This window comes from Maniola hyperantus, chromosome 13 (genome assembly GCF_902806685.2).
Source record: "Maniola hyperantus chromosome 13, iAphHyp1.2, whole genome shotgun sequence".
In the NCBI taxonomy this organism is placed as follows: Eukaryota; Metazoa; Arthropoda; class Insecta; order Lepidoptera; family Nymphalidae; genus Maniola; species Maniola hyperantus.
The window spans coordinates 9,353,226-9,376,990 of record NC_048548.1 but is presented as its reverse complement, the minus strand read 5'-3'; the positions used below and the strand labels follow the sequence as shown (position 1 = coordinate 9,376,990).

Below are 23,765 nucleotides of genomic sequence, written 5' to 3'. Positions count from 1 at the left end.
ATTTACGATAAACGTACGAACCATATTTACGATATTTGATATTTAATCACTGCCCATATTATTATTAATGCGAAAGTGAGTTTTTTATTAATGTTGTTAAATGACTAATATTCCCCTTTCCTCTCCAACTAAGCGTTAAGCTTGTGCTAGGAGTAGGTACGACAATAGTGCAACGGGCGGGGTTTGAACCGTCGACCTTTCGGTTTTCAGTCCACTGCTTTACCCGTTGAGCTATTGAGGCTCTAAAGATTTGTTTGTTGGTTTATTGGTATGTTGGTTTGTCTTTCAATCACGCTGTAACGGAGCAATGGATTGATCTGATTTTTTACATAGATATAGTTCAGACCTGGAGAGTGACATATGCTACTTTTTATCCCGGAAAATCAAAGAGTGCCCACGAAAATCTAAATCCACGCGGTTGAAGTCGCAGGCATTAGCTAGTTATACATGTAATTGATATATGTAAGTATATAAAAAAAAAAAAAAAAATCTGTTTTGGAATGTGCAGGTAAAGTGTAAGCGTTTCTTTTTCCTTTCGAGGTACGGAACCCCAAAAATGTGTGTAATGTATAAAATATATTCAAGTAAAATTAGGTAAACTGGAAGTAGGTTTAGATCTGTAGAATGCTTAAGATTCTCGGTGGTATTGACATACATAGTTATTAAGTGAGAACCTTGATTCTGTAAGCGTGGGAACTGCTCTAATTAAACTATCAGTTTTTTTGTTTACTATGTAAGTAATAACGACAAATAATATTTTGTTATAGAATATAACATACCACAGTTCCCGTTTATGTACCACGTTTGGAAACAACTGAGTTTATTTTGACATACACAGATAAAAAGTAACTAAGTAATTCGTTAACCTACATTTTGCATTTAAATCTAACAGATTCGCCAAAGAAATTCGGCACTTTATTTGTCTCCCCCTAACGGTTAGAGAAGTTGATGAATCGAAAAAGGTCTATTTTCAATTTTCACCTTGTTTTCGGACGTGGTTAGCGGACGATTTTTTTCCAAATTAATTAAAAGTCACCATGGAACAGCTAGAGCGAACGTGCTCAAAATACCACCCAACTTCCATTTTATTCCAACTACTTTATTTTTGTCTGCACAGTCTTAAATTAAAAAGTGAAGTTTCGGCCTTTCCCAAGTAAGAATAAATTGCTACGACATAATAAATGAATCAATTTTAATTTCACTTCGCGTTGAATGTGATAGGAATATGTGTTAATTTGCTATAAAAATAATCAAATATAATATTATTAAATCTATTTCTCTTCAGAAATACGAACAGGGTAGCACAAAAAATTTTTACAAAAAAAATAAAAACCGACTTCGTTACATAAACACTAAAAATTGAAAAATAATTTAATTTATTACCGAATATATTATGTATACAAGAGTTAATATAGTTCCATAATAATACTTTTTGGTGCCGGCGCCAATTAGCTTTAGCTGCGCGAATCGTCTGGACTTCATATTTTTATGGGACTCCACAATGGCACCTCATTGGCACCGACCCCAAAAAATATTATTATGGAACTATATTAACTCTTGTATACATAATATATTCGGTAATAAATTAAATTATTTTTCAATTTTTAGTGTTTATGTAACGAAGTCGGTTTTTATCTTTTTTTGTAAAAATTTTTTATTTCACAATTTTTAGTGGCCCCATGGAATTATGCTATGACTGGTTAAGAATCTACTGTTTACTAAGCTATTACACTGATCGCGAACAATTTACTCTTATCCGTTGAGGAGTTCCAGTATCTATCTTCGAAGATGTTCATCAGATCTTCACCAAATTGAAATGGGACCAACTTTGAAGTATACCCTTTTAAACAAAAAAAGAATTTTCAAAATCGGTCCAGGCGTTTTTGAGTAATCGGGGAACATACATAAAAAAAAAAAAAAAGATTCCGACGAATTGAGAACCTCCTCCTTTTTTTGAAGTCGGTTAAAAACTGGATAAAACCAGCCGGCATTTCATGATAGACGATTATTATATTTTTTGCTAACGAAATTACAGGGCTATAATATGGTCTAATAAAAAACAAATGGCATACACGTATTATTTGATTATCCCAAATCTTTTTGCTTACGAGTAGGTACGTGATTCAATATATAATACCTACCATTTCGATTGAGCCTCAATAGCTCAACCGGTATAGGAGTGGACTGAAACCCCAAAGGTCGACGGTTCAAATCCCGCCCGTTGCACTATTGTCGTACCTACTCCTAGCACAAGCCTGACGCTTATTGGAGAGGAAAGGGGAATATTAGTCATTTAACATGGCTAATATTCTTTAAAAAAAAAAAAGATAATATAACCATATTTATGTACGATATGGAAATACTTTATAACCCAGGCTCGCCATTTATCTACTTAAATTTAATTTAATCTACCTATTATGTACCTAGCCAAGTAATTAATATTTACAACAATAGCATCCCAATTATAAATGTGGATTCTAAACAATATCAGTATTAAATATTGGTTAATAATAATACCTACTAAACTCAATTAACGAACAACCATATTATTAAACTCCTGCAGCTGTGATATAATTTTGAATTTGGTCCAGCCACTGCACTGTACCTTCGTTAGTAGAAAAGACATTTTTTTACTATTTAAATGGGTTAAAGAGATAACATTATACTAATTATATTTTTGTTGCTGTTTCTGTTATTAGCAGCTTAGCTCATCAAGCAGCTGGTTTATGTATTAGGCAAACATGCCTTGTTGTAGGTATAATATAATAGTACAAAGCAGGAGAGGTTAATCCACCACTGTCCAGACGATATTATGATTCTTAAAATAATAATTGATTGGTAATGATCAACAAAATGTAGCTAAATCATTGTACTTACATTAATCCTTTCCCCACAGCAAATCACTTCTTGTAATACCCAAGATTGTGAATTACCTGTAATAACAGACCAAATAACACACATTAGTGATGCAATCAAAACTAAGCGAAGTAAGAATAGGTAGCTACGTCCATTTACTAGATGGTAGGAATTTATAGCATTTTTTCTACTTTTGTAGATCAGTTTTTAGGGTTTCGTACCTCAAAAGGAAAAAACGGAACCCTTACAGGATCACTTTGTTGTCTGTCTGTCTGTCAACAAACCTACAGGGTACTTCCTGTTGACCTAGAATCATGAAATTTGGCAGGAAAGTGGGTCTTATAGCTGGCATTAGGGGAAAAATCTGAAAACCGTGAATTTGTGGTTACATCACACAAAAAAATTAATTTGTGGTCATAACCTAATAATTAGTATTTTCAATTTTCGAAGTAAGATAACTATATCAAGTGGGGTATCATATGAAAGGGTTTCACCTGTGCATTCTAAAACTGATTTTTATTTAATTTTACGCATCATAGTTTTTTAATTATCGTGCAAAATGTCGAAATGATACGACTGAATTACGGAACCCTCGTTGCGCGAACCTGACTCGCACTTGGTCGGTTTTTTCTTACGCTAATACTAATATCATTGTTTTAATAACTACCTATGTGATAGAATAGGTAACTTTGCAGTATAGTCCGCGACAAGTTGAGACGACAATCGGGGTATGAGGCGGGGGGACGCCCCGCACACCCGCACATCACCCACGCTCGCCTGCACCGTGCGGGCAGACGTAGGGGCTGTGCGTGGTGCTCTTTCCCCGATTGCCATCTCAACCTGTCGCGTACTATATCTACTATTGATTTTTCACTTCAAAAATGTATTACTGGGGCTTGTTTGGTTCCCATTAAATCAGTCTGGATTGTAAATAGCGAATGTAATGGCACAATTAATAATGATTGAGTTTTATTTCACACAGCCGACGAGTATGTCTATTGTTCGTGAGTAGCAATTATCACCAGTTATACTGCGTGACCTATTAAGAGGTAATGATTATTTGCAATAAAATCAGTATTCATTAAAAACACAATAATAAAATCGTATTAAACTCCAGATTACGTCACTTTATTTCTTAGAAAACAACAATCAAGGATCTTTGTAGTTTTAACTAGACTACGCCGGCGCCTTCATGCGCGTAGATATAAGCTTTTAAAAATACCATGCATGGAATCTCTTAGTTTTACCGGGATAAAAGTAGTCTATGTCACTTCTTAGGTCTTTAATTATATTCATGCGAAAAATCACGTACTACCTAGATCGACTGATCTGTTGCACTGCATGATTCAAGGACAAAGACGTGAAAAATGGCATGCTATCCAGCAGCAGCCTTTTCTTTTTCGGGTTTAACAGTAGTCCCCAGAACACGCTTAATATAGGAGTCCGAGGTCTTAACTACTACGCTAACTAGTCGTAGGCAAAGCAGAGAGCAAAATCAAGTCAAGTTTAATGTTAATGCTATAAACGAGCTCATCGCCCTAGTTTTAATCTCAACACATTAGAACAAGGGATACTCGTACAGATGAGATTTGGTTTTAGAATGTGCTGTAGTTTAAGGGTTAACTTTATAGCGCAACGTTGTTTACAAGTAATTAGAGCAGAGCTCGGGGCGTATTCTCGTGGACATGGCCGGCTTTAATTGTGTAACATGTGCGGATGTCCGTGTCATGCAATATTAAGTGTTGATACACGAAAAAGGGGACAGTGACTGGCATTTTTGAACCCATTTTTTACCCGCCTTTGAGTATGAACTAAAAAGTTATGTTAAGTACATTAACAGATTTAATAAATTAGGTTTCGTTGGCTTTGTCTTTGCAATATGGCAGTAATATAAGCTCCCTTTTATAGCTGGTCAGGCTCATTTGGTCAAGTGACCCGAGAAATATATGTACGGTGGTGTATCCCTGATACTTGTGTTACTCTTATGAGAAAGAGAGAAGGAAAAAGAGATATGAGTTTACTGACTATGCATTCTGTATATAGTTATTAGGTATATTCTGCGGTTGCAGGTACTATCTCTATATAACTATTAAACCAATCTGCATTGCGCATAGGTTTACATTTTAGGGAGATAAATAGCATGAGTTGTACTAAAGGGAAAAACCTATTAGCGCATAAACCAGGAATTCTGGTAAGAACCCGGCTGAGTTTGTTGTGGACTCTTCTCAGACCTCGTAGCTTTAGTTTTAAGTTTGCGTAAAAATTATCACCACTATATCTTACAAATCCAACAACTGACAATCAAAAAAGTGTAATTTATTACCTATTTTGAATGAACTATTTGATTTTTGATTTAGATTTGAAAGAAGTTGCGACCAACACCTCTGGCTGGTAGAGGATAGACCTTACTGACCAGTTTTAATATAGTTTTAAATAGCCAAGCTAGTTATTTAGGACTCTTGGTCTTGTATGAATTGTACAACACCGTACGGTTTAATAGATTTATAAAAATACCTATTTCAAAATACACATGCACTTAGTTACGAGGTAGAGACAGTATAAAATTAAGAGTCAAATGATTTTCACAGCACATATTTCTGTTAGCATGTAATTAGACTAGTGCTCTAAAGAGCGTATTTCCGAGGAGGCTACCGGCTCTAGCCTCTAATTGTGTAACACGTGCGATTGTACGAGCCATGCAATATTAAGTTCTGTAACACGAAAAAAGAGAAATGAGAAACTGCAACTGGCGTTTTTAAAGCTATTCGAATTGTTTCATGCTGCAAAAAATGGTGGGAAATATTTTTTAGTTTATAAGTGTTCGGAGTGGTTAAGTAAAATACTTTTACTTCTGTTACTCTTCCTTTATTTATGCCGGTACCAAACTGAAGAATGAAACACTTTGAAATTCATTTAATAAAATAATAACATCTTATCGTACTTAATATTATAAATGTCGAAGTTTGGGTGTTTGAGTCTTTGTTACTCCTTCACGCCACAATGACAAAATAGATTTAATTTAAATTTAAAATGAGGATAGCTTATACTCTGACTTAACAAATAGGATACTTATTATCCCGGGAAATCAAAGGATTCTTGCTGAATTTAAGAAAAACTCTAGTTACTAATATCACTAATATTACGGACGAGGAACAGCAAAGCAGTTTTAAATTGGTATTGAATTTTAATTTTTATGCTTCATCATCGATGCGACATCGAAATTGAAACAAAATATTATGAACCGATAATGAACTGACTAATTATTTTAATGTTAAATAATTAAGTGATACTGTTAGGTACCTGCGTTGTTAGAGGTGTGAAACAGGGATCACAGTTTCATTAGAAACTCAAATCATAACGGCTTTTGCTTTACAAAGTTATAATTATCATGTTTAATAAGGCTCACAAGATAACGAATGTATGTTAAAAGTACCACTTAATGTCACGGCTTTGCTTATGAAGGTTAGTGAGCAACCATATTTTCACTTCTCTTCATAATAACATGTAGATATAATACTTATATTTGTACAGTATTTCACAAACGGTGAGCAAAAACTAACTCGCTATGTTTAAAGTATTAGCCAATACTACCCAAGTTTTTAGAGATAGAATGCCGTTTAGTTGCATAGTGAACCTAATAAATCATAAAAAATAAACTGTTAGACCAAAAACCAACCGAAAACACACTAAAAACAGGAGCTGACGCGACGTGTTGACGGATGCTTGTGTAGTTTTTCTGTGATAGAAACACTAGAGATATAAATGATCAGATGTAAAGCTTTTTTACATCAGAGCAACATGCGACATTGTGGCATGCCACAGGAATGCATGGTACAATAAATGACAATTAGTTCAAAATATAACAAGAATTGTCAGCAGACTTTGGTACCGTACCTAATACGTATGTTCCAACTCTACAGCACGATGTTGTTTTGGCATAAAAAATAGTGCCCCGAAATAATTTATATTTCCATTTTTTGTATGCCTCATTGTCGCATGTTGTTCCTCCGCTGTAAACCAGTCTTAACACTCGTTGCCTTGAGTGTGGAAGCATTCTTTTTTAAAGCAAGATGGGCTTTTAGCAACAATAATTATACCTGATGGAAAGGATTAATGAGGTCTAGGTTGAAGCTCGCTTACCTAGAAAATGTCAACAGATATTAGGTTCGAACATGAGCAATCTATTTCCGCAAGTAAAACTATGATGGCGATGGCACCACATCTCAATCTGTTAATTTATTTCTGTAAATAGGTTTAGCATTATTTTGATCATTTGGATTCGTTTAAATATTCAGAATTAAGAAGCTGGCAAGCGGATTATGCACGATTTACGTCTATAATTGGATTTAGATAATGGAATATCGACAACATATTTTCGCCTCCGAAACGGTAGGGATTTTTTCTCGTGATAAGATTATTTTATTAAAAGTGATATTTTATACGAAAAAATATAACTCGATCACGCGTTCGATGTATAAAAAAGTTTTAACGATGTTCACACGAAGAGACATCATTATTTTCCAGTTTGTTTAGAAACAACGAAATGAAAAAAAAAGTCTTCAGTCCTTTTGTGAATAAAATATTACTGTACACTATCAATTACTTTTATTAAATCAAAATAATCATCATCATCATCATCATCAACCAATAGACGTCCACTGCTGGACATAGGTCTCTTGTAGGGACTTCCACACGCCACGGTCTTGCGGTCTTGCGCCGCCTGGATCCAGCGGCTCCCTGCGACTCGTCTGATGTCGTCCGTCCACCTAGTGGGGATCTTCCAACGCTGCGTCTTCCGGTGCGAGGTCGCCATTCTAGCACCTTGTGACCCCAACGTCTATCGGTTGTACGAACAATGTGCCCTGCCCATTGCCTTGCATTGCATTAAATCAAAATAATATGTGTTCAATATTATAGTTTTGTTTAAATATGCGTATAAGTATGTTTCGATTTCTAACCGCAACAAGTAGACTTATAGTAATTTATTCGAAATTTTATTTGAAATGGTAGTTTACAAAGGTCTTAATAGGGGGGGGGCCTAATGAGTACCTACGCATTTTTATGACAGCTAGTTCGAAGAATCATGGATACGAACCGAATACGGATGAGTACACCAACGCCCGAACGCTAAATCTATTATGTTTCAGCCGGAGCTCTATATTACCGAGAGTGTTGATATGATACGGCAGAAAACTTCCATCTACAAATCAACTTTAGACCTAGGTTAATAGAGTATAATCCGGAAATAAATGTGAATGCAAAATAATGTATAATTTTTTGTATAGTAGAAAATAAAATGGAAGAGCGTTGATGTGATGTGTCACAAAAATGCAATGCGAACCGTGACGCATAATATAAAATTCATTGGTGGTCACTATACGAGGACTTTGCGCACCCTTTATCAATTAACGTCCCGGCGTAAATCGATTTCATTTATATAATCTTTTAACTGTTAAATGTCCTGAAACAGTAAAAAGTTTTATCGATATTATAATAGCTGTATCGATACAAAACAAAATCAGAGAAATGAGTTAATCGTAATAACTCTTTGATTTTTCGGGACTAAAAGCAGCTTAACAGTATGTCCTCTGTGCTTGGGATGTAAACTATCTCTGTACCAGATTTCGTCAAAATCAGTTAATAAGTTGGGCCATAAAAAGCTAGCAGACAGACACATTTTCGCGTTTAAAATATTAAGTATAGATATGGATTAAGTCCTAAATGTCGGCCTCAGGTACTAACTAAAGCTGTTAACAAATGAGATGCACTTACGTAGTAAAAGTTTTTTATTAAATGCAGTAACAAATACCCCTCTTACATTTTCAAAGATGTTTGAGATCACAAATAACATGTATCCGTAATCTTTTAGCACAAAATCGCATTCCCGACGGTCAACTCTTCCACTAATGGAAGTAAAAAACTACAAACAGGTGGTCATTTTGTCAATGAAACATGTGGACAGTCGTGGAACGTGGTACCGTTTAATTCCGCTAAAAGCGTCCATCGCATTGTGGGAGCGATTCGAGACTCTCGCATTCACTGCGCTCCTGGTAATGTCACAGGTGATTACTAACGAGGAGTGAACCAAATCGTATGACCAGCCCGAGCAAAATCGTGGCTTTCACGTGGCTTTTTCATCAACGAAGCATTGCAGAAGCTGAAAGAGAGATATGTCACTCTGATTGTGCTTGGGCTCCAGAGTAATAGATGTAGGTGTTATATTATTGTATACTATTAGAGATAATCTCCATTATTACATTTCACTTTTCCTAGAATTAATTTTATTGGTAAAAGCATTTTTTGGCATGGAGATAGTTTGTATCCAGGATACTTTTATAAGAGAAAAACGAAAGATTCCTATGAGATTAAAAATCTAAATCCATGAACCTGAAGTCTTGAGCAAAGTCTAATTTTATCATTTTGACAGGAATTGTTCTAGAACTTTCGGTACTGCATTCTCAGTTATACTGTAATATATAGGTACCTACCTAAATATTATATGCCTCATAGTCCCAGGCGGTTTCTAACGAATGAACTAAATCCACTATACTTGTACCAAAAGCTCTTAGCTGAAGGTGAATATTGGTTGAATTAGGATTAGGTGTACTAAATACGTCCTAGTGTGTGATCATTGATGTAGGAGAAGTCTATCTCTACGTGTGTATATGATGAAGTATGTTTGGGTGTAACCGTTATACTAGGAAGTTAGTTAAACCGATAAATATCGAGAATTTAATTACGTCACGACATGTTTGTATTTACCTACTGTGGTGTGGAGTTTAAAACAATTAGTTTGGAAGCGACCTGGCAAATACCGTACTAAGGTTCAATGCATATACTAATCAAGCTGGGAGAGACGTGTTCATTAACGTTTACTTAGACGAAAGGTATCTAAACCTTAGCATAGTCACAGTTTAGCAAATATACAGTTAAACTGCCGTATACCATGCTGAGCCATTCCAAGCAGATGCTACACAAACAGTAACTAATCCACACTCTCTATGTTTTCAAGTTTCCGCTACGTAGGTACCTACTCGCTTTTTTGGATTCCATGCAAAAAAATCAGGCAGTGAGTGAACCCAACGAGGCAAGTGTGAGGGCGCTGTCCATAATCTGGCGCTCGAGTCATCTCGTGGAAAGTTTTTTTATCCGGATTCATTATAACACGTATGATAGGCAAACTTTGACATCATAGTCTAGTCTAGTAGACTCTTAGTTTTAAATTACACGGTGATGATCCTTTCATTCCCTCGTTGAACTTATGGCTGCAGCTAGACCGTTTTTTTCCTCGAATTTCTTGATATTATTTCCACGAGAGTCCCACTCTTTTAAGGTCTGCTTTAATAGATATCTTTTAAGTGTTGGTTGCTCAACCATGTGTTTTTCGACTAAAATACCACTTGAGCAGTGTTTGTCTCTTCTATTCGCAATATATGCCCGACCCATCACCATCACCTCAAAACTATTTCTTTGTAAACCGGGAGTTGTAGCATGTTTCCCATAAGTCTTAATTCCTGATTGTTAGTCCAGAAAATACGGGGACCAACCTTAAGTTACTTATTAAGAAAAACTGAATTCTGTGGATTAGCGACTTAGTTGTTTTCCACGTTTCATACCCGTATGAGAAGACTGACTTTACTCGAAACTTGTACGGCTCAAACAGAAAGCTTAAATACGTCTTGTCTTGGATAGGATTACGCTAAATGGAAACAATTAATTTGGCAGCATTAATCAAGTTAAGAAATACACAGTAGATACATTAGTCGCGATGGTCGGTAAAGAGGTAGAAACTAATTAAATTCACGATTGTACTCACGCCGACGCGGCATTTAAAACGATTAGTTAGGGAGCGACCAGGCGAATGGCGCGCCAAGGTTCAGTACACACTAATCAAGTTGTGAAAGACGTGTTTATTAAAGGCTGTGCAAAGGTAGCTGAAGCTAAGCATACCCAACTTCACATACATCACATCACTACTTCACTTCTCACATTGATATGTAGCCTTTTTATCTAGCAAGGTTCGACTACATTAGGTGGAATCAAGAAATACTGTTGACGTCAAACAAAATATAACGTGACTGCTAGTCTACCTTATTAGCACAAAAGTTACTTCAATCTCAATTGTTGTGATTGGCTGGATTTATAGTATTTCAGATGCAGCTGTGCATTTGAGCCCATTGCGAAAAAGTGTCATCCAATCAGAAGTCATTGCGGTTTGCTGACGTGTCATCCATTTTACAGTCGCGCCCGATGCTGCTGATGGCACTCATTTTTTTGAGTTTTTGCGTTTCTAGCGGGTCTTACCGCTTGCGGTCTTGCGTGAAGCTATGTTTTAGAACTAAGTATAATTTAAAGAGATTTACATTGCTTAATGAATTGAATCATTGGTAAATAGCAAACGATTAAAACTAACACGTTTAGAGAACTTGGCAACAACTTTAGAATGTCGTCAAGCTAAGAGCAATTAATATAATTGTAGTGATTATTCCTCGGTAAAAGCAAATAGTTTAGTGAGAATAATTCGAGCATTTTTAAAATATTGCACGGACGAAGTCAAAAGCATTTTATAGACAAACAAGTAAAAAAAACTACAATACAAAAGATTCCTGTAAAACATTAACTACAATTTCCGAGCGAAGTACCAAGCTATTTCTTTGTACAAAAGAGCGAAGCATTTAAACGATTCGCATAAGTAGTCTTTAATTTAATTATCTTCGTAATAGGCAACATTGGAAAGGCGTATGCGGAGAGCGTTCCAAACGAGGAAAAGTGGGGAAAAACAATTAAAGGAAACTTTCAAAACGACCACATTTTCTCTTTATTATTATCCTTGCTCTGTATTTGACGACATTTCTGGCAAAGTCCTAAATCCCTCCTAAGGATTTTGAAAATTACAAATCTTTGCAACTGCACATTATAGAGTTAACATCTGAGGATGAGTGAAACGAGCATAATGTTGTTTAATGGTAGCGGAAGGCGGGCCGTGAATTTCACGTTTTGCCATACAAATTTATCTGTTTTAGCGGATTATACCAATATAAGCTTGTTGTCCCTAGTGTTTCATGAACTTTGGTAAAGTATCGTATACTTCGGTGGTTTTAAAAATATGTACTAAACCCAAAATTGCATATATTGCAGCAAAATTCGACTTTCTAGTAGCGCTTAATATCATTACAAACTGTACGCAAAGCAAACTATTACAGTATTACCAAATTATCAAATATATCGGTAGATGCGTATATTTATGCAAGCCAAACGAGGGTCCAATATTGCGTTAGGTCAGACAAATTGGGATCAGCCAGTGAATATATTACGAGCCCAGCCATCGGTTTGTTAATCGTCCCCGGTTATTTATGACCGCTTTAACTGTTTATCTGGGGGCGCGGATGATGCAACTTGTGACGGCAATGTTGCAGCTTTTTATGCGATTTTGCGCCCCAGGCTGTCTATTAAATGTATGGGATACTGTGCAAGTGCATGCAAATATAGCACTGCATACAAAAACCACTTGAGCCATGCGATTTTTCGTATGCTTTCGTGTATTTTTCATAAGTGCTTACTCTTTTAGCGTTTAAATTATCGTGAGTGATTCCATTAAAAATATAGACGAAACCGGCTTTGCTCACGTATTTTAGTCAACGCTAGCGGTTAGTCCGACTATTTTCGAACCAATCGGGGTCCTTTTCACAGAGACTCAGGCTGAGATCTATAAAACGCACTTTGACTTTGCTCGGACTTAAGATTGAGTTAAGTTGAGATTTATGTGAGAGATATAGCTCTGTCTCGTTTTACCTCTGTCTTAAGTCTAAGCAAAGTCAGAGTGCGCTCTATAAATCTCACCTTCAGTTGGCAAGCGCATCACGGTTGAGACTACGTGCCGCACTCGTCCCTATGAAAAAGAACCCGGGATGGGTTTGAAACAAGTCGAGCTAACGTCGACTAAACACGTGAGTAAAGCCGGTTTTCTCTATATTTATAAGTACGTACTCTATGCTTTAAGTACATACTTAATACTCTCAATAATATAAGTGGAAATCCAATTGCAGATTATCTGATATCGATGTCTAATACTGAGTTTCAGTGAATGATTACCTAAATTTTACAAAATATTTATGTGACTAAATGAATAATTCTAACCGGCAATATTAAGTTAGCCGATAACAGTTTCCTCACTATGATACTAATTGAATAAGCCTCTTTAAACCCGAGCTAACAAGCTATTAGAACTGACAGCATGAAATTGCAGAGATTTTAGTGTGAAATTTTGTTCCATTTTGGTCTATTGTCTTTGGAATATACTTAATCCTATTGTAATACTTTAGCTTTCCATGTTATTTAAGTAGGTAGGTACCCCTAATTTACTCGAAACAGTCAATGTCTTTTTGTTTATTTTTTACCCAAGTGTCCTTGACGATAAGCAATTTCATGAATATTCAGTACGCGATATCCTCAAGCAATCCTTTTTCGTCAATTTCTTTATACGAAGAGGGTTGTATGTGAAAATTGTGAGGGACAAACGTTTCAGTCATGTACTCAGTTTATTATCGGCAATTTATATGTGTGCACCTCTAACTTTTCGGACATATTAAGTCCGCACATAAGTGCCTTTTAATTAATTAAATATCACTTGCTTTAACGAAGAAGGAAAACATCGTAAGAAAACCTGCATGCCTGAGAGTTCTCCATAATGTTCTCAAAGGTGTGTGGAGTCTAGCAATCCGCACATGGCCAGCGTGGTAGACTATGTCCAAAACCCTTCTCACTCTGAGAGGAGACCCGTGCTCTGTAGTGAGCCGGTGATTGGTTGATCATGATGATCTTGATGATATGTTTACGATCCACTATTAAATAAGTAGAGACATGAGACGATACACCCAAATTAAGACAACTTGACAATTGACAGGATTTTGTCTGGTGAGAGGCTTCGGGCCTGTCTAGTTACCACCGGTAAAGACATCACTGAAATTTAGCGTTCCAGCCCGTTCCCAGTTGTCGTCTGTCGGGTCCGGATTTTAATCGGATGTTCCTGTGGCAGAACATTTTATATCAAACTATTCCTAAACATTTATACCTAAGCATTTTATTTACTTATAGCCATTTATGTTACGTTGTATTATACACAAAAGATTTACTGATTTCCTTCTTGACTGAAGTCTACGCTTCCTTAAGGGGACTCAGTTCGGTGCTTTCTCCATACAAACGTAGGAGGGAAAATACAACAATATTCGATATTGTACGCACAAAACTAAGAATTATATTGATTTATCTCGTCATTATCTAGGTTCAATGATATCTAAAACATTGAAAAAAATATTGATTTAAAAGTTACGAGCCTCAAAAGATTCCTATTTTAACACTAAATTTATGACAACTTTAGGCGTAAATAAATAAGATTAGGGATATGAAAATTGTAAAACAATTTATCATTAGACGTAGTTTATTTATTCATTAGTTGAAATAACTTTACTTTGCAAACATAAATTCAGTAGTTTTTTCTCAAAAATACTTTTCCTAAACCTTTTTCGCGCGCTTGATTTCAGTGATAATCATCGTGCCTCTCAACTTTCTCATACAATGTCAAGTGAAAAGCAAACACGTTACCCACGTGCGCTGCCAATTTCGGTCGAGCGTCCTGCGTCACCTTAAATGAAACTTTTGAAGAGGCTTACGCTCATTTTGATTTTAATCAAAGCTTTGAAACGAAATTAAATTCACACGAAGTTATTTCGTCTGACATAATATTACCTAGATGTTGAATATTTTTTTATTTACAAACAACAGATTTTCAAGTACAACCATTCGTGTATTTCTCGTAATTTGCAGTATTTCGTATTGCAAGCTTCAGCGAGGCCAAGATAGAAAGTGTAACATAAAACATTTTATTACAAATGATACTTTATTACAGAGCATCTTGGCTTCCTCTGACCATAGTTTTAAAGGGTACTTAAACAGTCCATAAATCAATGCGATATGTCGGAGAAATGCCCTGTTTCATCGCGGGGCTTAGTCGCCGTGAAATATTACCAGATTAAACTTGGTGGCGAGAAAATAGGGCTAGAAATACAAGGAGGCAAGGTCTTTTGTACCCACTATTTCCTTGTCGTTAGTGACAAGGAAATTTTTCCTTAATTTTCTGGTCTCTCGATAATGAGGTCTAATGCTACTGAGTGAGCTGTTTTCGATGAAGTTTTTGGCTCCTAATCCTACTTTTCTATTAATCCCTACTTTAAAATAAGAAGAAAAAGAAGACACAATTTAGGCCTGAACTGCAATCTGACCTGGTGGTAAGTGATGATGCAGTCTAAGATCGAAGCGGGCTAACCTGGAATGGGTATGGCATTTTTTATTAAATCCACCCCCTTTCGTTTCTACACGGCATCGGTTTGTTGGTTTGTCCTTCAATTATACCGCAATGGAGAGTCGATCGATGCTGGTTTTTAGGGTTATAACCCTAAAAACTAGCATACTTTAAGACCTGAAGAGTAATTTAGGTTACATCCCAGAAAATCAAAGAAATCCCATGGAATTTTAAAAAAATCTATATCCACGTGGATGAAGTTGCGGACATAGTTTAAAACTGTCTTGAAAAACCTATCTGCCCTAAAACAAGCCAATAAAAACCCTGAAAAGCGAAGTGTTAAAAAACTTTTAGGTCCATTAGTTCTCGGTGAAATATACAATTTAAACCGCTTAGCCGTTTAGAACGCTAACCAAAGCAGTCTGTCCCAATCAAAGTGGATAAAAAAAAACTATTACGTGGATATTCAAAGTAAATTGCTTTTTTGTTCTACAAGGGTACTGCGTTGACTTTTAATTAAAGCCCCTTGCCAATCTCCATTATGCACGAGATTTTTAACAGCCCCATACACATACTTGTACGGTATACCTATGTATGTAGATTGTAGGTCCATTCTGTCCCCGCTTTATCCGATTCAAAATTTACTGCGTATCGATTCAATTTGGCGAAACTATTGACAATTTATAAGGTTGAAAAGTTTGTTTGAATTTTTGTGAATACAATTTATATACTTACTAGCTGGTGCCCGCGATTTCATCCGCGTGGAATTAGATTTTTTGACCCGGGTTTGCTCTTATTGATTTTTCCAACTATTTACATTTAGCAGTTTCTTAATCAGATAGCTTTTACTATTAATTGGTCAACTCCGTCTATCGCAGGTTCGACCTACGGTCCAGCTTGTAAGAAGTTATAATAAATTTCCTAACGCACTTTCATTCATTTAGTTTTCCGTTTTCAGTAGATATCAGGACCCTTATCGAACCAGGGTGAAGTGTGTTTGTTTGTTGGGTTATTGGTTTGTTGGTTTGTTCTTCAATCACGTCGCAACCGTGGGACGGATTGACGTGATTTTTTGCATGGGTATAAATAAAGACCTGGAGAGTGACATAGACATACTTTTTATCCCGGAAAATCAAAGAGTTCCCACGGGATTTTTAAAAACCTAAATCCACGCTACGAAGCCACGGGCATCCGCTAGTGGGCTATAAATTACTTAGTATCTACCGCGGATGAAGTCGCGGGCAAAAGCTAGTACATAATAATTTATAACTGGTTTTATGGCGTCGGCAAATTGCATACCCCATAATGTGTGTGTAGGTAGGTACAGCTCACACTCTAAAGGTAAATGGTAAATGAATGTTTTTTGATTGGGCATACAATCAATTGGCTCTAATGAAGTATGTATTCGGAATTATAATTTATTTATACGACAGGAACTCGTTTATAACTGCCTGAAGACCCTGAGGTATGTTGACACGACCGAAGTAAACATAATTAAAATTTTCAAAAACTCCACGGGCGCCGCAAACTTCATTAGAATATTAATTCGGATGGAGAATTAATTATTTCATTATTATAATTTTGAGTTAATTCAATAAAGATGGCTACGTCTTTTGTTTAATTAAATTCATTGTAAAGTGTTGTAAACAAGATAAAATGAGAAAAAATTACAAAATATATTATACTTACGTACTTTTTTAGTTAAACTGTACCTATCCTTATCCTATCCTGTGAGCAATGGCAGCATCCTGTTGTATTCGCAAATATTAATAAGTATAGTCCGTAAAAAGACTCCTAACGCGCCATAGTTTAACTCTATGGGTCAACTGGTGCTTGAGGAGTTAAATTGAACGCGTTATACATACCTACTTTAGTACGCAACAGGCCGAAATGGCAATCGGGGTACGAGGCGGGGAGATGCCCCGCACGTCACCCGCGTAAGCCCGCACCGGGTTAGCGTGGACGCTATGCGGGTGTGCGGGGCGTCCCCACCCCGGTTGCCATCTCGACCTGTCGCGTACACTATGCTACCTGGAACGGTGGAATTCATGTTTCAAAAATTTTCACATTTCCGTGGGACTAAAACATTTTCCGGGATAAATTCAAGATATTTAAGTGACTTTTGTCCTGATCGCTTTAGCGGTCAAGCCTTGGTATCAGATAATCTTTTGCATTTACATTTATAGTATAAATGTTGAAATATGGATCTTAGGTATTATTATTATTACAAAGTTCTAAAAAATCTAGATTTAAGAAAGATTATTGGATTAAGTATACTTCCATCAAATGTTGTCGTAAGATTTATCCGCAACATTGCTTTTGCGGCCTCCAAAATAAAACCTCTGTGATAAACAATAACCCCGCCGAAATCGTGATCCGAGACGATCGTAACTTCCAATCGATTTTGAAATCCAACTATGTTTTCCATCCCTTTTTTATTCTCGACGACAATGTCGTGAAAATATTTTGTTTATTATAATGTTACTAGCTTATGCTCGCGACTTCGTCCGCATGAACTACACAAATTTCAAACCCCTTAGAGGTTGAATTTTCAAAAATCCTTTCTTAGCGGAAGCCTACGTCACAATAGCTATCTACATGCCAAATTTCAGCCCGATCCGTCCAATAGTTTGAGCTGTGCGTTGATAGATTAGTCAGTCAGTCAGTCAGTCAGTCACCTTTTCCTTTTATATATTTAGATTACTACTATTGACTACAGTTACTAATACTGATATTTTCTCTGTGTGGAATTAGGTTCATAAAATCTCGTAGAAACACTTTAATTTTCTGTCTCAAGGATGGAAACTATTTCTGTGCCAAATTTCAAGATCGGTTCAGCAGCTAAGCGGTAGAAAAGAAACAGACAGATACCTAGATAGACCAGCAGAGTACAGAAGACACACTTTCGCATTGTTTACCTATTAGTAGGGGTTTAAACTAATTTATAATAGGTACATAATATGTCATATTAATAGTAATATTATCATTTTAGTCAACCGACTGCCGTGATCAAAATCTACTAAAACTTTCAAACTTTTGTTTAAGTAAGTCATTATTATCACCATCATGATCAACGCATCGCCGGCTCACTCTTTAGCACTGGTCTCTCAGAATGAGAAGTATTTTGGCCATAGTTTACCACACTGGCCAAGTGCAGATTAGCAGACTTCACACACCTTTGAGAACATTATGGAGAACTCTCAGGCTTACCTACAAGTTTTCTCTCGACGTTTTCCTTCACCGTTAAAGCAAGTTTTTAATTTTAAGCAAGCAAGAAAAGTTAGGAAAATCGAGATTTATGTAGGTTTACTTATTTATTACAAAATATTTTCGGACAGTCTATATAGAAGATAAGACACAAAAGTGATGGAAAATCAGGAAAAAGCCGTCGTAGATGCAAAGGATAAAAACAAATAAGTAAATGCATATTCTAAAATGTTCACATTCAATCCATTGAAACAAAAATTCAATATTGTTATCTGTGGGAAGCCCTGATACTTTCCAGTCTCGCAAGTAAATTGAGCATTGCGGAAAATGCCTCAGTAATTTAAGCTATATCTACTTACTCTAAATTTACTACGTAAGCCGCCAAGAAATTTAATCTCGAAATTATTTTTTCCCTTCTCTCTGAGATACCGAGGCGTTTCCAATTATAAATAAAATTAGTGATAGCGCCTCATTTTATTGTTTTCCCACTGCTCTTGTTTACGATCAACCGTTTTACATTAATTTTAAATTATTAAAAAAACATACATGAATAAGTATTATTTTAATGAAGGTTTTGCAAGGTTCACTGTTCAATATTATTTCTGATATAATATGATGACAGTGTATTGTGGAACTCCCAGAAGTATTCCAAATACCTCAGCGGTCAATTTTAATAATTACTAGCTGATGCCCGCGACTTCGTCCGCGTGGATTTACGTTTTTCAAAATCCCGCGGGAACTTTTTGATTTTCCGGGATGAAAAGTAGCCTATGTGTTAATCCAGGGTATAATCTATCTTCATTCCAAATTTCAGCCAAATCCGTCTAGTAGTTTTAGCGTGAAGGAGTAACAAACATACACACACACACACACACACACATACAAACTTTCGCCTTTATAATATAATATTATATATATTATAGATTATAGTCGGCCCTATGATTCCATTAGATTTGTTGTGGCAAAAAAATAAGAAGGATCTATTAGGTATTTACTGGATTGTAATTTTAATTATGAGTACTGGTATTTAGGTAACTTTGACATAACAACAAAGGAACAATACTTAAACACGATATCAATTATTTATGCACCTTAAATAAATAGTTTGAGTAAATTCAAGAATTAAAGTTTTTTGAATGAAACTTGAAGGGAAATTGTAGCCTGGAGGAATAAAAATAGTTAGGCGCAAATAAATCTTAACAAATAAATCAATAGACATTAAAATTTTTTTGAATTATCAATATAGATGCAAATAAAATCCAGACAAATCGATCGTCAATGAAGCGATAATTTATTTCACTTAAAGCTATTTAAAAAACCGTTTACGAACGAATGAATGCATGATTTTATAGTCGCTTTTTTAAAAACACCACCCTCCGTATTCCAGAAGGGATTGATGATTTTATTAATGTTCACAATGCACAACTGATTGGAATGAGAACGTATATAAAAAGTAATTGAATGATTTTGACGTGCAAATGAAATTTCGATTAATTTCTGGTCAAGCTGTAACGTTTTATTTAACACATCAATGAGATCAAAGAGTGATGACTCTTTAAAAGTTTATAATAATAATAAATACTAACAAATAAGATTCATAACATTTTTCATCGTTTATTGTTTTTATACTTGTACCTAATGACATTTTACGGCAGGAAGATGTGATTTGGAGTTAAAAAAGCAAATGTCGGAGTAGCTATGAAAGCTTTACCTAAAAAAAAACATTATCACGTAAAAATCTGATTGGTCGACTGATCACATCTCCTCTCCGCTTGGGTGGAAAAAGACCTTAATGACATAAACAAACGAAGAATTCGAGATCAATAATAATTAGTTTAATTAAACCTTTCATACTTAATATGTAAGATATAAGATAAAATACATGCATACAAATAATGTTAATAACAGTTACTAACATATTCCAAGGGAACAAGTTACAAATTATTCTTGGAAACTCGTAAACGACGGGTAGAGTCACACTGACATTGGACAATTCAAATAAGCCATACATACTTGTAGGTTGAGTGCGAGTTTGCAAACTAGCTTTCAGTCAAGTTTTCCTAAACAACTTTATCAAAGAGATTGTAGCGAACAAGTTAACCTCCGTCAAGAGTATCTTCTGGAGTGTATTGGTATTTCCCTAGGTGCAATAATAAAACATAAGTGGATAAACCTCGGATCGTAACGTTGTTTTCCTATACAATCTGTATCAATCATAATAATCGTAACATATTTTTGTTTTTTCTTTGTTCAATAAGTAATGTTACCTATCTGAATCTATCCATCTATCATATTATTTTACATTTATTCACTTTCTATTTTGTAGTCAGCTCGTAGATAAGTCATTTTTAGGGTTCCGTACCTCAAAAGGAAAAACGAAACCTTTATAGGACCACTTCGTTGTCTATCTGTCTGCCAAGAAACCAAGAGGGTACCGTTGACTTAGAATCATGAAATTTGACAGGTAGGTAGGTCTTTTAGCACACGTAAGAGGAAAAATCCGAAAACCGTGAATTTGTGGTTACATCACAAAATATTCAAATGTGTTCATGAACAAAATAAAATTAGTATTTTCAACTTTCAAAGTATTCAAAGTAATATTTCTATACCAAGTGGAGTATCATATGAAAGGGCTTTACCTGTACATTCTAAAACAGATTTTTACTTATTTTTATGCAAAATAGTTTTTGATTTATCGTACAAAATATCTAAAAACATGACTGCAGTATGGAACCCTCGGTGCGTGGGTCTGACTCGCACTTGACTGGTTTTTATGTCTCCGTTCTCCTTTCCTTCTCAATTCTTCTCTCTCTGGTAAATAAGTTCTTATTTCATGTAAAAGGAGCGGGAAGTGGCAATGACGTGGCTGGTATAGACAGGTACCTACCCACATATTTTCAAATAAAATAAGTTTGCCGTTATAGTTAAGCGAGCCACTGCAGTGAGATCATATTATTTATCTTTATGAATATGAAGAAAAACGTTGGCTCTGCTCTACGTCTACCACTTCAAATTACGCATTAAGATGTTTGTAGAAAAATAAAACAAATACTCATTAGTCTACAAGTTCCTTGGATGTTTAAAAGCTCACAAAAGTTGCCTGATCTGCTGAAAATGAACTTCAGTATCGATACGCGAGGAAATGTGGAGAAATAAAAAGTTGCTTACGCTTACCGCCCATTTAGCGCTATGAAAAACTTTTCACACCGATGATGAGAGAGCAAAGTTACGAGCAAATGAGGGCAGTTTTTAAAACTACTTTACACGTTTTATTTTTCGATGCATTTGAGGTATTAAAAACTTTCTTTTTAGAGCTGGATAGCCGTACGTAGTTGCAATTCCACGGACACGTACGAAGCGATTTGCCTCTTCAGTTCTAATTTCAACCGCTAGGATTTGGAACACCCTTCCGGCATCAGTTTTTGCCTCCACTTTTAATATAGGTCTCTACCTATATTAGAAACCTTCATGTCAAGAGTGGATAAGCATCTTCTAGGCAAGAGCGCTCTATCATCACTTGCTAACAGGTCTAATTGCAGCCAAGCAATAGGTTACAAATAAATAAAAGGATTGCTTTAAATTTTTATAGTTTTTAAGGTTAAAATATTAAAATTGAAATGCTAATCTGAAAACAAATCAATGATATCTTTAATTATGATAGGATATAATATTTTTTAACATGGACAGGGGTACAACCCGGGAATCGCACACAGATTGCCATTTTTTTAGAATAATGAACAGCGAATAAATCGATCGATAAGGAATCAAAAAATGACCCAGTGTTTCAGACTCTACTACTTAGTAGGTACTTTCGTTTTCGCAACAATAACTTCACATCTATCGTTGTCCCGCGAGATTTATCGTCAAACATTGATTTGGCCACGGCGTCTGTTTGTTGCCATATCGTTACAGGTGTTCTCCTATTTCAAAACCGGTAATGGGAGCCGGCAGCTCATTAAAACAGTTTACCACAAATTCACAAATGGGAATAGCCTAAATTCCTGGATAATGCGAACTAGCGCACTGTATGGTACGCCCGCCATTCGTAATTAAATATGATCATGTACATTTGCTGGCTGGAAATCGAAATTCAGTGGATGGTTGGACACTAATGTTTTGAACGCTTATTTAATTCTGTTTACCTTTTACACTTAATGACTTTTAATAGAATTTCGATTGTTAGAATTTGGCATTAACGAAAATAATTGTGTTGTTTGTTAAAGTACACAATTCATACAGGCATCTAGTACATAAATAACTTATTAGAATTACATGAAATGATTTTACTTGGAAAACGGTATTTCTATCAACGCGAATTGTTATTAGGCGGAAACATTGAAAATCATGCAAGCTGTTAAGTTTCTCATTGTTCTCTCAAGTTATGGAGACAGAAAATTCTTTAAAATCTGATCTTTACAATTCAAACATATTATTGTAGCTAAATATAATAAATTTAGAGACTAATGAAAATAGGCGTCGGATTTAAAGCCAACGCTGTGCCAACCCTTGTAGTTTTTTTAATTCAACCTAATTCGAATATATCATTTTACAAAATACCGCTGATAATGCGTTTGATCAGCGTTTGAATGTTAAAGTTAGAACGCTTAGACGCTTAGAACGGGTGATGTTCAAAAAAATACAATTCGGCCATCCTTTAAAAACTTTTTTAAGTCTTTGGGTTTGATTTCCTGTTAAGTAAATGTTATTTTAAAATCTGTTTACCTTTTGTTTCTTCTACCGTCGGATTTTTTTTGTTTAAAGATGAAAAATAAGTATTCATCATGGCTAGAAATATTCATAATATTCTTTAAATAATAATAAATATTGCAAAACTTACTCTTACAATTGTTAGCAAAGATACTTGTATTTCTGGCCCTATTTTCTCGCCACCAAGTTTAATCTGGTAATATTTCACGGCGCCTAAGCCGCGATGAAACAGGGCATTTCTCCGACATATCGCATTGATTTATGGACTGTTTAAGTACCCTTTAAAACTATGGCCCGAGGAAGCCAAGACGCTTGGTAATAAAGTGTCATTTTTAGCGTTCCGTACTAGAAGCGTGCAAACGGGACCCTATTACTAAGCCTCTGCTGTACGTACCTAAGTCTATCTGTCTTTCACCGGGCTGTATCTCATGAACCCTAATAGGTAGAGAGCTGTTTGCCGCTATTTCAACAAATATTAAAAACTAGGTGATGCCCGTGGCTTCGCCTTCGCCCGCGTGGATTTAAGTTTCTGTATATCCTGTGGGAACTCTTCAATTTTCCGCGATTAAAAGTAGCTTATGTCTGTTCCCGGGATGCAAACTATCTTTGCACCATCATTGTCATCAGCCTGTGGACGTCCACTGTTGGACATAGGCGTTCCCTAAAGAGCGCCACCACACCAGGTCCTCAGCCTTCC

General features: G+C 35.7%; 1 protein-coding gene across 6 annotated transcripts in view; it reads right to left on the bottom strand.

Moving 5' to 3' along the window:
* IRSp53 (Insulin receptor substrate 53 kDa) overlaps window positions 1-23,765 on the bottom strand; it is a 240,874-nt gene that overhangs the window by 129,848 nt on the left and 87,261 nt on the right. For all 6 annotated transcript variants that reach the window (XM_069502519.1, XM_069502520.1, XM_034974966.2 and 3 more), the window contains exon 2: window positions 2,878-2,933. The gene's annotated coding sequence lies outside the window, so the exon portion shown is untranslated. The remainder of the gene's footprint in view (window positions 1-2,877; window positions 2,934-23,765) is intronic.